Below are 11,725 nucleotides of genomic sequence, written 5' to 3' on the forward strand. Positions count from 1 at the left end.
CTGTAGCAGCGTCATGCTAACCTCTCCGATAACCCCGCGCCAAAATGGTTAAGTCAGTTGTAAAACACAAAGTCTGCAGTACAAACAGTGCTGGAAAAACTCAGGTCAAACAGTGCCTTTTATAGAGCAAAGGTACATTTTTACGAGCCCAGAGGACCCGAAAGCCCAGTAGCAGTAGATATTCACCAAGGCAAATGGTTACTTAAACAAAAGTTGCTTTTAATTATCTTTAAACATGAAAATAGAATCAAATGTTAACTTATCATTATTAACTTATTTTTACCTAACTTACCCCCTTCTAATTCTTTTATTTTTTGAAACTTTATTTATTAATTTTAACATATAAAGAAAGTCAGTAATTCATATACAAAAAAAATACAAAACGAAGTAATACAAATACAAAGTAACATAATTAATACAATACCAATCTCAAAATCTCCCCCTGACAACTAAAAACTAAGACTAAAAGAAAAGAAACTATTTTTAACCCCTAAACCCCCCCTCTCCACCCCCACAATAAAGAGTGAAGAATTAATAGTTAGTATAATAAGAGAAAAAAAAATAAAAAAAAATCTTAAAAAGAAAATCAATATATATATATTAAAAAAAAATATTAATTAAGTATTAATTATTAGTCCACAAAATTTTTATTATATAAAACTATATAAAAAAATCAAAAACAAACAAAAAAAACTTAAAACGAAAAAAAAAGCCAACTAATAAAAAAAACTAAAAAAAAGGAAAGAAAAAAAACATATATATAGAAAAAAATATATAAATGAAAAGTTTTTTTTTAAAAAGAAAAAAAAAATTAATTCAAACTTATTTAAATTGTATATAATCAATAAATGGAGTCCACTTTAACTCATAAAAAGACATCTTATCTTGTATAGAAAATGATATTTTTTCCATGACCAAACAAAACTTCATCTCTGAATACCACCTATCTAAAGACAATACATTTCTATTCTTCCAAGTAATCGCTATACATTTCTTAGCCACTGCCAACGCTAAATAAATAAAAGAAATCTGGTAATTATCTAATTCTAAATCAATCAATGGTTGCATATTTCCTAATAAAAATATATCAGGGTCTAATACAATATAAAGATTATATAGATTATTAAATACAGATTGAATACCTTTCCAAAATTGTTGTAACCGATCACACAACCAAACAGCATGTAAAAAAGTACCAGAAACCTGATCACAACGAAAACAAAGATCTGACTTACTAAAACCAAATTTTTTTAATTTTTTGGGTGTTAAATATAATTGATGTATAAAACTATAATTGATCATCGCCAATCTAGCATTGATCAATTTTTGAACACTGTTACGACAAATTTCAGACTAATCTTCTTCAGTTATTGTTAAGCTTAAATCTTTTTCCCATTTCATTTTATCTTTATCCCAATCTATTTTACTTTCACATTCCAACAAAATACGATACAAGCCTGATCTATAACCCTTTTTTGGAAATGAGAGCACGTATTTCTCAAAATCAGTTTCAGACAATAAATTCATTTGGCAACCACATACCTGTTTTACAAAAGATCTTAACTGATAATACACAAATATAGAATGACCACTTATATCAAATCTCTTTTGCAATTCTACAAAAGAACAAAAATGACCTTCGAAAAAACAGTCAGATAAATTATGTAATCCTTTCTCCTCCCATTGTTTCAAAATAGTATTAGATACCGTGAAAGGAACAAGTTGATTATTAAATAATGGTAATCTTCCCGACCACTTATTTTTCAATCCCATTTTATGTAATTTACTTGTCCATAAATTCATTAAATGTTTCTATATTGTTACATCATAAGTTCGTAACAAATTTTTATTCCATCGAAATAAAAATTCATTTGAAAATTTTTCAGAAATAACTGCCATTCTATCTGTGCCCAACTAGGCGTTTCTTGTGTGGCCATTAATACGCTAAGAAATCTAAATTGAGCTGCTTCATAATAAAATTGAAAATTAGGTAGTTGTAACCCTCCAAATTGAAAATCCCACATCAATTTTTTCAACGCCACCCTAGGGAATTTTCCTTTCCACAAAAAATCCCTAATTACCTTATATAAGTCATTAAAAAATCTTTTTTGTAAACAACAGGGAATTGATTGGAATAAATATTGTATACGAGGAAAAATATTCATTTTTATAATATTAATTCTTCCTAATAAATCCAAAGGTAAATCTTTCCATTTAACTAAATCTGCCTTAATCTTCTTCATTAAAGGAAGATAATTAAGTGAATATAAGTTTTGGTAATCAGTATTAACGTTAATTCCCAAATATTTAATTTGTTTCGTCCACTTCAAATTCGTAATATTTCTAAACATTGAATAATCATCTTTACTAATTGATAAAATTTCACTTTTAGTCCAATTAACCTTATAACCAGATAATTGACCATAAATCTCTAAAGAATCTTGAAGTGCTGGCAGAGAAACATCAGGATCCACCAAATATAGCAAAACGTCATCCACAAATAAATTTATTTTATAATCTTCATTCAAAACTCTCATACCTTTGAAACTTTCATTCTGACGTATTAATTGTGCTAAAGGTTCAATAACTAAAGCAAACAAAGCGGGTGATAATGGACATCCTTGTCTAGTAGATCTTGTTAAATTAAAAGATTCTGAAAGCAAACCATTAGTAACAACTCTAGCTTTCGGGCCATTATACAAAGCCCTAATCATACCAATAAATGAGGGACCAAACGAAAACTTCTCAAGTACTTTAAATAAAAACTTCCACTCTACTCTATCAAATGCCTTTTCTGCATCCAATGAAACCACCATTGGATAATTCTTCTGAGATTTAGATCTATTTATTAAAGTAATTAATCGTAAAATATTATCCGAAGCATACCTATTTTTAATAAAACCTGTTTGATCACGATATATTATCTTTGGTAAATACTGAGCTAACCTATTAGCCATAACTTTAGCCACTATTTTATAATCTACATTTAACAATGATATAGGACGGTAAGAAGCTACCTGTAAAGGGTCTTTATTTTTTTTGGTATAACTGTAATTATAGCATTAGAACAGGAGTCAGGTAAATGAAAAGTATCATAAAGTTGTTGTATTACATTCTTAAATAAGGAAGATATATCAACATAAAAAGTCTTATAAAACTCAATAGAAAAACCATCTCCACCGGGCGCTTTTCCATTTGGCATATCTTTTATAGCCATTTCAATTTCATTATCCATAAAAGGTTTATCTAATTCCTGTCTATCTTCTTGAGTTAACTGTGGTAAATTAATATTTTTCAAAAAAGAGTCTATTGCATCTTCTTTTATCTCTTTACATTCAGTCAAATAAAGTTTTTTATAAAAATTACAAAATTCATCATTAATTTCTTTTTGACTAAAAGTAATACCCGATTTATTTCTAATAGCTGATATAATCCTAGATAACTGTTCTTTTTTTAATTGCCAAGCTAATACTTTATGAGCTTTCTCACCCCATTCATAAAATTTATTTTTTGAACGATTCAACAGACATTCAAATCGATATGACTGTAACTTATTATACTTCAACTTTAAATTAGTTAATTGGATCTTTTGAAATTCAGTAGCTTTCTTTTGAAATTCTTTTTCACAGATTGTTATTTTCTTCTCCAAATCCTCAGTTTCTCTAACTCTCTCTTTCTTCAATTTAGATGCATAACTGATAATTTGACCTCGTAAAAAAGCTTTCATTGCATCCCACAAAACAAACTGATCAGAAACAGAATGAACATTATTAGCAATGAAATCCTCAATTTGTTTTTTCAAATAAACAATAAATTCTGGCTTTTGTAGTAACATAGTATTAAATCTCCATCTTAAAGTATGTTGTGTAACTTGAGAACTTTGATATTCCAATAATAACAATGAATGATCCGAGACTAACCTTGCCTTATAATCCACAGATATAATTTTATCCTGTAAATGTGCCGAAATGAAAAAATAATCAAGTCTTGAAAAAGAATTATGTCGAGAAGAATAAAAAGAAAAGTCTTTCTGTGTAGGATTAAATCTACGCCAAATATCAACTAAATTCAAATCTTTTATCATATTAGCCATATGTATCGCCATCTTTGATTTCTTAATTACCTTTGGATACTTATCCAATAACGGTTCTAATACCATATTTAAATCCCCCCCAATCATCACATTGGAATTAGCTTGTCCCAATAATAAAGATATTTCTGTAATAAAAGCAGAGTCTTCAACATTTGGGGCATAAACATCAATCAAAGTCCAAGCTTCATTAGAAATCATACAGTTCAACTTAAGTTGTCTTCCTCCATTTTTCTCCTCGTCTTGCAATTGAAACGGTAAATTCTTATGTACCAAAACCGCAACTCCTTTTGCCTTTGAATTAAATGAAGAATAGAAGACTTGTCCAACCCAATCCCGCTTAAGTTTCAAATGTTCTTTATCTGTCAAATGAGTTTCCTGTAAAAAGGCCACATCTACTTTAAATTTTTTTAAATAAGCAAGTGCTTTCTTACGCTTTATAGGATTATTCAAACCCTGAACATTAAGAGAAGCAAACTTAAATTTCGACATATCTTTCAACAATTAGAAAAAAACCCCCCAACTCTTACCCCTTTACCCTCTCTTAATACAATCAAAAAAAAAGAAAAAAAAGAGAAAAAAAAGGAAAAAAAAATTTTTTTTATTAAACCAAAAAAAAAACCCCTTCACTCTTTAATCTGATAATACAAAAAAAAAGAAAAGAAAAACCGGGTAGGAGTTTAAAAATACCTCCTCCCGTCTAAACCGCACAATGCGGTAACTCCCCCCAAAAAAAATGGGTGTGAGATAACTCACACGTAGCTGATGACTGCTGGAAAATACTGCCCATCCAGCCCCCTCTCCCAACCCCCATATCATATTAACATAATCATTATCTAAAACCATCTCCAGAATTTTCTTTTAATCAATTTAATCTCTACGGCCACCCTTATCTCCATCTCTTCTTGGGGATCATTTCCCTTCTTCCATCTCCAAATTTTTCTGAACAATTTTATCTCTCTTATCTCCCTTATCTCCATTTCTTCTTGAAAATCGACTCCCTTCTTCTGTCTCCATTCTCTTTGGAGACCGTGGTGGACTACGTCTTTCTTGAAATTGCGTAATTGACAAAGATTGAGCAAAATCCATAGCCTCCTTAGGATTATGAAAAAATTTGGGTTGATAACCATCTTGAAAAATCTTCAATACTGCTGGATATCTAAATGTTGCTTTATATCCTTTTCTCCATAACACTTCTTTCACAGGATTAAATTCACGCCATTGAAACATAACTTCTTGACTCAAATCCGGATAAAAGAAAACACGATTATTTTCGACCATCAAGGGGGAACTTCTTTGTTGTGCATTTCTTATAGCCGTGCTCAAAATTGTCTCTCTATCGCAATAATTTAAACAACGAACCAAAACCGATCTTGGATTTTGGCCTGAAAAATACTTTCTTCTTAAAGCTCTATGGGCACGTTCCAAAATTAAACCGTCCGGGAACTTATCCCATCCTAACACCTGCGGGATCCATTCAGTAAAAAATTTTCTTGGATCCGGTCCTTCCATACCTTCTGGTAAACCAACAATTTTTATATTATTCCATCTAGATTGATTTTCTAAATAATCAACCTTTTTCATCAGATTCTTATTCTGAATTTGTAAATCTTCAATTGTTTTATTTACTTCTTGCATTTGTTCCTGTACTATATCCATTTCATGATCAACATCTTCAAATTTTTCTTTCACTTCAAGCTTGAAAGCTCCATAATCAGCCAACTGTTTAGTGATAGTTTCCGTCAAAACCTTAAGCTCAGTATTAGTTTGAACTACAACTCTGGATAATTGTGTCATTGTAAGATATATCTTAGTTTCAAAATTCTGAAAATACATATCCATTTGAGTAGATTCAACTACAATAGGCTCCTGCCGTTTCTGTTTCACTGAAGGATCTTCTATTTCTTCCCTCATTTTAACTTTAGCAGTTTTTCTTATAGTTTGGCTGCGTGTAGAAACCCCTGCCACAGCCTCCTCAGCAGTATCTGGAGGTCTGTGGCTAGGGATATTCTTACCCCATATTTTATCAAATACTTCTTGTAAATCGGGTTTTAGTAAAGTCTCCTTTGTTAATAGTACATCTTGCAGCACTGGTGCTTTATCCAAGGTTAAATCTCCACTCCCTGTCGGATTTTCAGCAGACAGCGTCTCAGCTGGTTGTAGGAGTAAAGGTTCATTCATAATATTTATAGCTAGTGCTGATTCTCGCACATGTGCCCGGCTAGCCCTTTGTTCTAAGGGCTGCCGGGCGCCATCTTCAAAGAGTCCTACCGACAAAGAACTGGACTCCGCTGCCGAACCTCGGATCTCCTCTCCTGGGTCCATCTCGCACTGTAGTCTGGCTTCCCGTGTGCAGGTAGGCTTGGAATCTTTAAGTCCTGGAAAATGTAGTTTCTTGACAATCTGTTGCCTTTTTTTTTACTTTTCTTCAACAACTGTACCATCAGGGATTAGCCTAACACCTCTAACTATTTTTAAACTTTTAAAAAGTTTTAACGGGCATTTCTAGACAAAACAATAACAAAGAGTCGGGAGAGGACTGGAAGGCACGTCTGATCCTTATGCCATCTTGCCACGCCCCCCTTCTAATTCTAAGCGCACATGTGTGTAATGTGTGTGTAAGTTCAGAAAAGTCCTTTGGCTCACAGTCAAATCTCACTTCTTATTCTTCCAAGTTCACTGGTTGCAGGCAATTCTTTTACTATGCACAGAATTTAACATTTATAAAGTACACCAGGCTTTGGTGCTTGGAAGGTAAATGGTTACCGCTCAGGTTTTCAGAGAGAGATTTGTTGTTCCAGGACATCCACAACTGATATATTTGCATCAGCCACTCAAGTGTCTTGCTCTCGAAACTTTCCCCCCACCCCCCTCAGGGTTCTCCAGATGATAACCTCTTTCTTTTAGGTCTCCAGAGAGTTCCTTTTAGTTTTACTTATTCCAAGTGAAACATTAGACAGCCAGTCCTCTCCTCTTGCATGAACCACAAGGGCTTTGACCAGGCCATTTTACAACTGGGCTTGGCTGTTTGTCCTGTTCCAGTCCCAGCTACTTCTGCTGGCTGTAACACTGTACAAGTGATCTCTGTCTCTGTCTCTCTCTCTCTGAGAGAAAAACTGTTTGACTCTCTCTGCTTGCAAAACCTCATGACCCTCTTGCAACAGCAAGCTCTCCTCCAGACAATCTGTGGCTCCAGCAAGCTCTTTCATCTGTTGCCTTTTGCAAACAACAATTCATTAGTGAAGTCTCTTGAGCCCTCTTCAAAACTCCTGCAAAAGGGCTGAGTAGCCGATACATCTAGCATGGGGCAGAGCTCCAGTATTTTAAATAAGGTCTGTTTTAAAGTGTTTGCATGTGACCTACTCTAACAAACCTTTCCCAATTTCTCTCCCAAAACTTATCTATTTACTCTGTCACAACATAATCAATGTTTTCTGGCTTGAGCCCTTCATCGAGGTATGAAAATGTAGGCAGGCACCCAAACAAAATGGTGGGAGGGAGGGGCAGAGGGGAGGAGGTAGATGAGGGAGGGAGGGAGGGCACACCAGCAAAAAGAGGGAGGGGGTGGCTGTGTGAATGGAGAGCTGGAGGAAAGGATGGGGAAGGGAGGGAGAACAGGGAGTGGTCCAGCAGAAACTGGAGAGGTGAACGTTAATGTCATCCAGTCGGAGGGCACCCAGATGGAAAATTAGGGGCTGCTCCTCCCGTTTACAGGCAGTCTTGGTTTGACTGTACAGTCCAGCACTAAAATAGTCTTCTCTGCTTTCTGTCAGACCATTCCCCGCTCTCCCTTTTCCCCATCCCTGGCTCCAGTTCTCCACTCAGAGCCATCCCCCCTCCCCCAGCCGCTTGCTGCTGTGCCCTCCCTCCCTTATCCACCCATTACCTCCTGCCTGTGCTCCTCCCACCCCCACCACCTTGTTCAGACACCTGCTGACATTTTGTTCAAGCCCAAAATATTGGTGATGTATCTTTATCTTTGCTACGTGCACTGTTTGACCTGCTGAGTTTCGCCAGTTTCGTGTTTTTACTTTGGCTAAATCAGGAATTGCTTCTGACATTTTGCATGTTTTTTAAAAATATTTTATTTATTAGAAATCAAAGTACAGAATTAGAATTAACAAATTATCAAAAAGCAATTTACATGGTTATATAGAAAAAAACTCAAGATCTAATAGAAATCTACAAACCTAATCCCTCCCCATAACCTAAATCTACCCCCCATTCCCCATTAAAAAACAAGATAAGAACAATTTCAATCATTTATTTAGCATTCAACCACACACGACCAATTTGAGATTTTCAAATTAAAATAATCCAAATGTTTTAAAATCTATAATATTGATCTCTTAAATGATAAGTTATCTTCTCCATCCTCATTTCTGACTGCCACCTTTGTAAGCCAAGCTCCATCTGATCTTTCCATGAAACGGCTATATATTTCCTTCCTGCCGCTAAAGCCAATCTCAAAAATGCCATTTGAAATTTTATCTACTTTATGGAACAAAGCCATTTTAGTAAGGACCCCAATTTAAAAAGAACTTTGGGTCAAGAGAAAAATATTTCAAGATTTCCTGCCAACAGTCTCTTAATTTAGCCCAAAAAAACCTTTAATCTTATCACATGCCCAGACTGAATGCAAAAAGGTACCCTTCTGCTCATTGCATCGAAAACTCAATTTATATGGTTTAAAACGTTCAGGAGTTAAATATAATTAATGTACAAGTTACCAACCTAACGTTAACTAACTTTATCATAGTACCTATATTAATCTTCCTCCAATTATCTGTATCAAACTGAATCCCCAAATCTTCATCCCATTTATGCAAATCTACCTTAGCCATTTTCCATTGTAATAATTTGTACATTTCTGAAATAAATCCTTTCTTTACTCCATCTCGAATAATGATTCTTTAGGTAATTCCAAATATCTCCCTAAACTATCATATAACATTGATTTAAGTTGAGAATAACAAAAAAAAAGAGTATTATTAGGAATTTGGCATTTCTCCTTCAACCTCTCAAATGTTCAAAAGTGACTCACCTCAAAACAATCATTTATCGTTGTTATTCCTTCGTGGTTCCAAATTTTAAGAAGGTCCATCGTGAAAGGCAAACTCTTCTTTTGCAACAAAGGCGTATATCTGGATAATCCACCTGGCATTCCTATAATTTTAACTAACCTTCTTCCATATACTGATCAAATGAAACAAAACCGGAGATTTATAATTATTAAGTTTTACTCATTCATTTATAAATAAAATGTTCTCTTCTTAGCTCTCTAATGCTGCATTTCAGTAAAAATAACCAGGGCATATGCAGTTAAGGGGAGGGGATTGAGGTATGCAGAGGGTCATGGGGGTTATGGTACATAGTTCATTGAAAGTGGATTTCCATGTAGACAGGGTGGTTAAGAAGGCATATAGTATGTTGGCCTTCATAAATGATAGTATATAGGAGCTGGGAGGTGACGCTGTGGCTGTTTAAGGCATTGGTGAGGCCAGGTTTGGAGAACTGTGCTCAATTCTGGTCTCCAAATTATAGAAAGGATATAGATAATGTGGAGAGGGTGCAGAGAAGATTTACAAGGATGTTGCCTGGCTTACAGCATCTGGATTACAGGGAGAGATTAAGGAGATTGGGACTTTATCCATTGGAATGTAGAAGGCTGAGAGGGGACTTGATGGAGGTATTTAAAATTATGAAAGGAATAGATAGACTAGACATAGACAGACTCTTTCCCCTGAGGGCAGGGGAGTTTGGAACAAGAGGGCATGAGTTAAGGGTAAGGGTGCAAAACTTTAAGAGAAATATTAAAGGATGCTTCTTCTCTCAGCGAGTGGTGGCAGAATGGAATGATCTTCCAGAAAAGATAGTTGCGGCAGGGTCCCTTCTGTCGTTTAAGAGAAGGTTGGATATGTACATGGAGGTGAGGGGGTTGAAGGGTTATGGGTGGAGAGCGGGAAGGTTGAGCTAGTGGAGTTGTTCAAGTGAACCGGTGCGTACTCGAAGGGCCGACATGGCCTGTTTCCACGCTGTACACAGTTATATGGTAAATATCTAACCAAGTAACTAAATCAAACATTCTATTGATAATTTTCAGTTGAACTGCTTTATAATAATTCTCAAAATGTGATAACTGCATACCACCTCATTCATATTTTCAAGTTAGTTTAGGCATTGAAACACGCACATTTGGAGGAGTCACGTGATGGAGTAGTGGCCGGTAGGGGAACTCCAGCCCTCTCCAGAAAAGTTAAAAAAAGGTAGAGAAAAAACAAAGGCACTAACACAGAAACCATAACAAATTGAAAGTGAAAGTGTGGAGAAAATGGCAGCAAAGAAAGAAAAACCAAAAACAACGGGAAGAAAAGCAGAAGGAAGGACATCGGAGGAGGAAGGTGAAGGCCTTACCTGAATGAGGAGGCCCGCCATGGAGGGAGAAGCCCGCTCCCTGAGGTCAGTCGAAGCCCCGAACTCGGGACTACAAAAATGGCTCACGGAGCCAAACAAAAGTGCGCAACCGTGCAAGACAAAAATAACATTGACGGGAGGGGGGACCAGCTGAGGAGTCGATCTCCACTGCTGAAACAGACAACTACAACACAACAGCAGGAGGAAAACATAGAAAATAATGAGAACAAGAAGGAAGAGAATAAAAATAAGAAATCAAAGAAACAACAGATGACCAACCCAGAGGAAGAAGACCAACACCAAGACACTTCTAATAAAAATAAGAAGACCAAAAATACCCAACAAAATAAAACAAACAACCCAACAAGAAAACCAGAAGAGACAGAGGTAAAGGACACAGATCCTGGAGTGGACTCAGAAGAAGAGGAGGAAGAACAGAGAGAACTGGAAGATGAAGGGAAGGGCAAGTACATGGATATATATTTTTTTAAAGAATATATGGAAACAGTAAAAGAATGGTAGTCACAAGAATTCAGTGAAATAAAAAGTACAGAAGAAAAAGTGAATAGATCATGACAGATATAGGAAAAAGAGTAGACAAGGTGGAAGAACGAGAAACAGCCATAGAAATGGAAGTAGATGACTTAAAAAAGAAATGTTTGTGTGCAAGTAGATATATATATATATATATATGTGTGTGCGTGTATGTATATATAAATATTTTTTTTGGCTTGGCTTCGCGGACGAAGATTTATGGAGGGGTAAATGTCCACGTCAGCTGCAGGCTCGTTTGTGGCTGACAAGTCCGATGCGAGACAGGCAGACACGGTTGCAGCGGTTGCAGGGGAAAATTTGTTGGTTGGGGTTGGGTGTTGGGTTTTTCCTTCTTTGTCTTTTGTCAGTGAGGTGGGCTCTGCGGTCTTCTTTAAAGGAGGTTGCAGCCCGCTGAACTGTGAGGTGCCAAGATGCACGGTTTGAAGCGATATCAGCCCACTGGCGGTGGTCAATGTGGCAGGCACCAAGAGATTTCTTTAGGCAGTCCTTGTACCTCTTCTTTGGTGCACCTCTGACACGATGGCCAGTGGACAGCTCGCCATATAACATGATCTTGTGAAGGTGATGGTCCTCCATTCTGGAGACGTGACCTACCCAGCGCAGTTGGATCTTCAACAGCGTGGATTCGATGCTGTCGGCCTCTGCCATCTCGAGTACTTCGATGTT

This window comes from Narcine bancroftii, chromosome 8, assembly GCF_036971445.1.
Source record: "Narcine bancroftii isolate sNarBan1 chromosome 8, sNarBan1.hap1, whole genome shotgun sequence".
Classification (NCBI taxonomy): Eukaryota; Metazoa; Chordata; class Chondrichthyes; order Torpediniformes; family Narcinidae; genus Narcine; species Narcine bancroftii.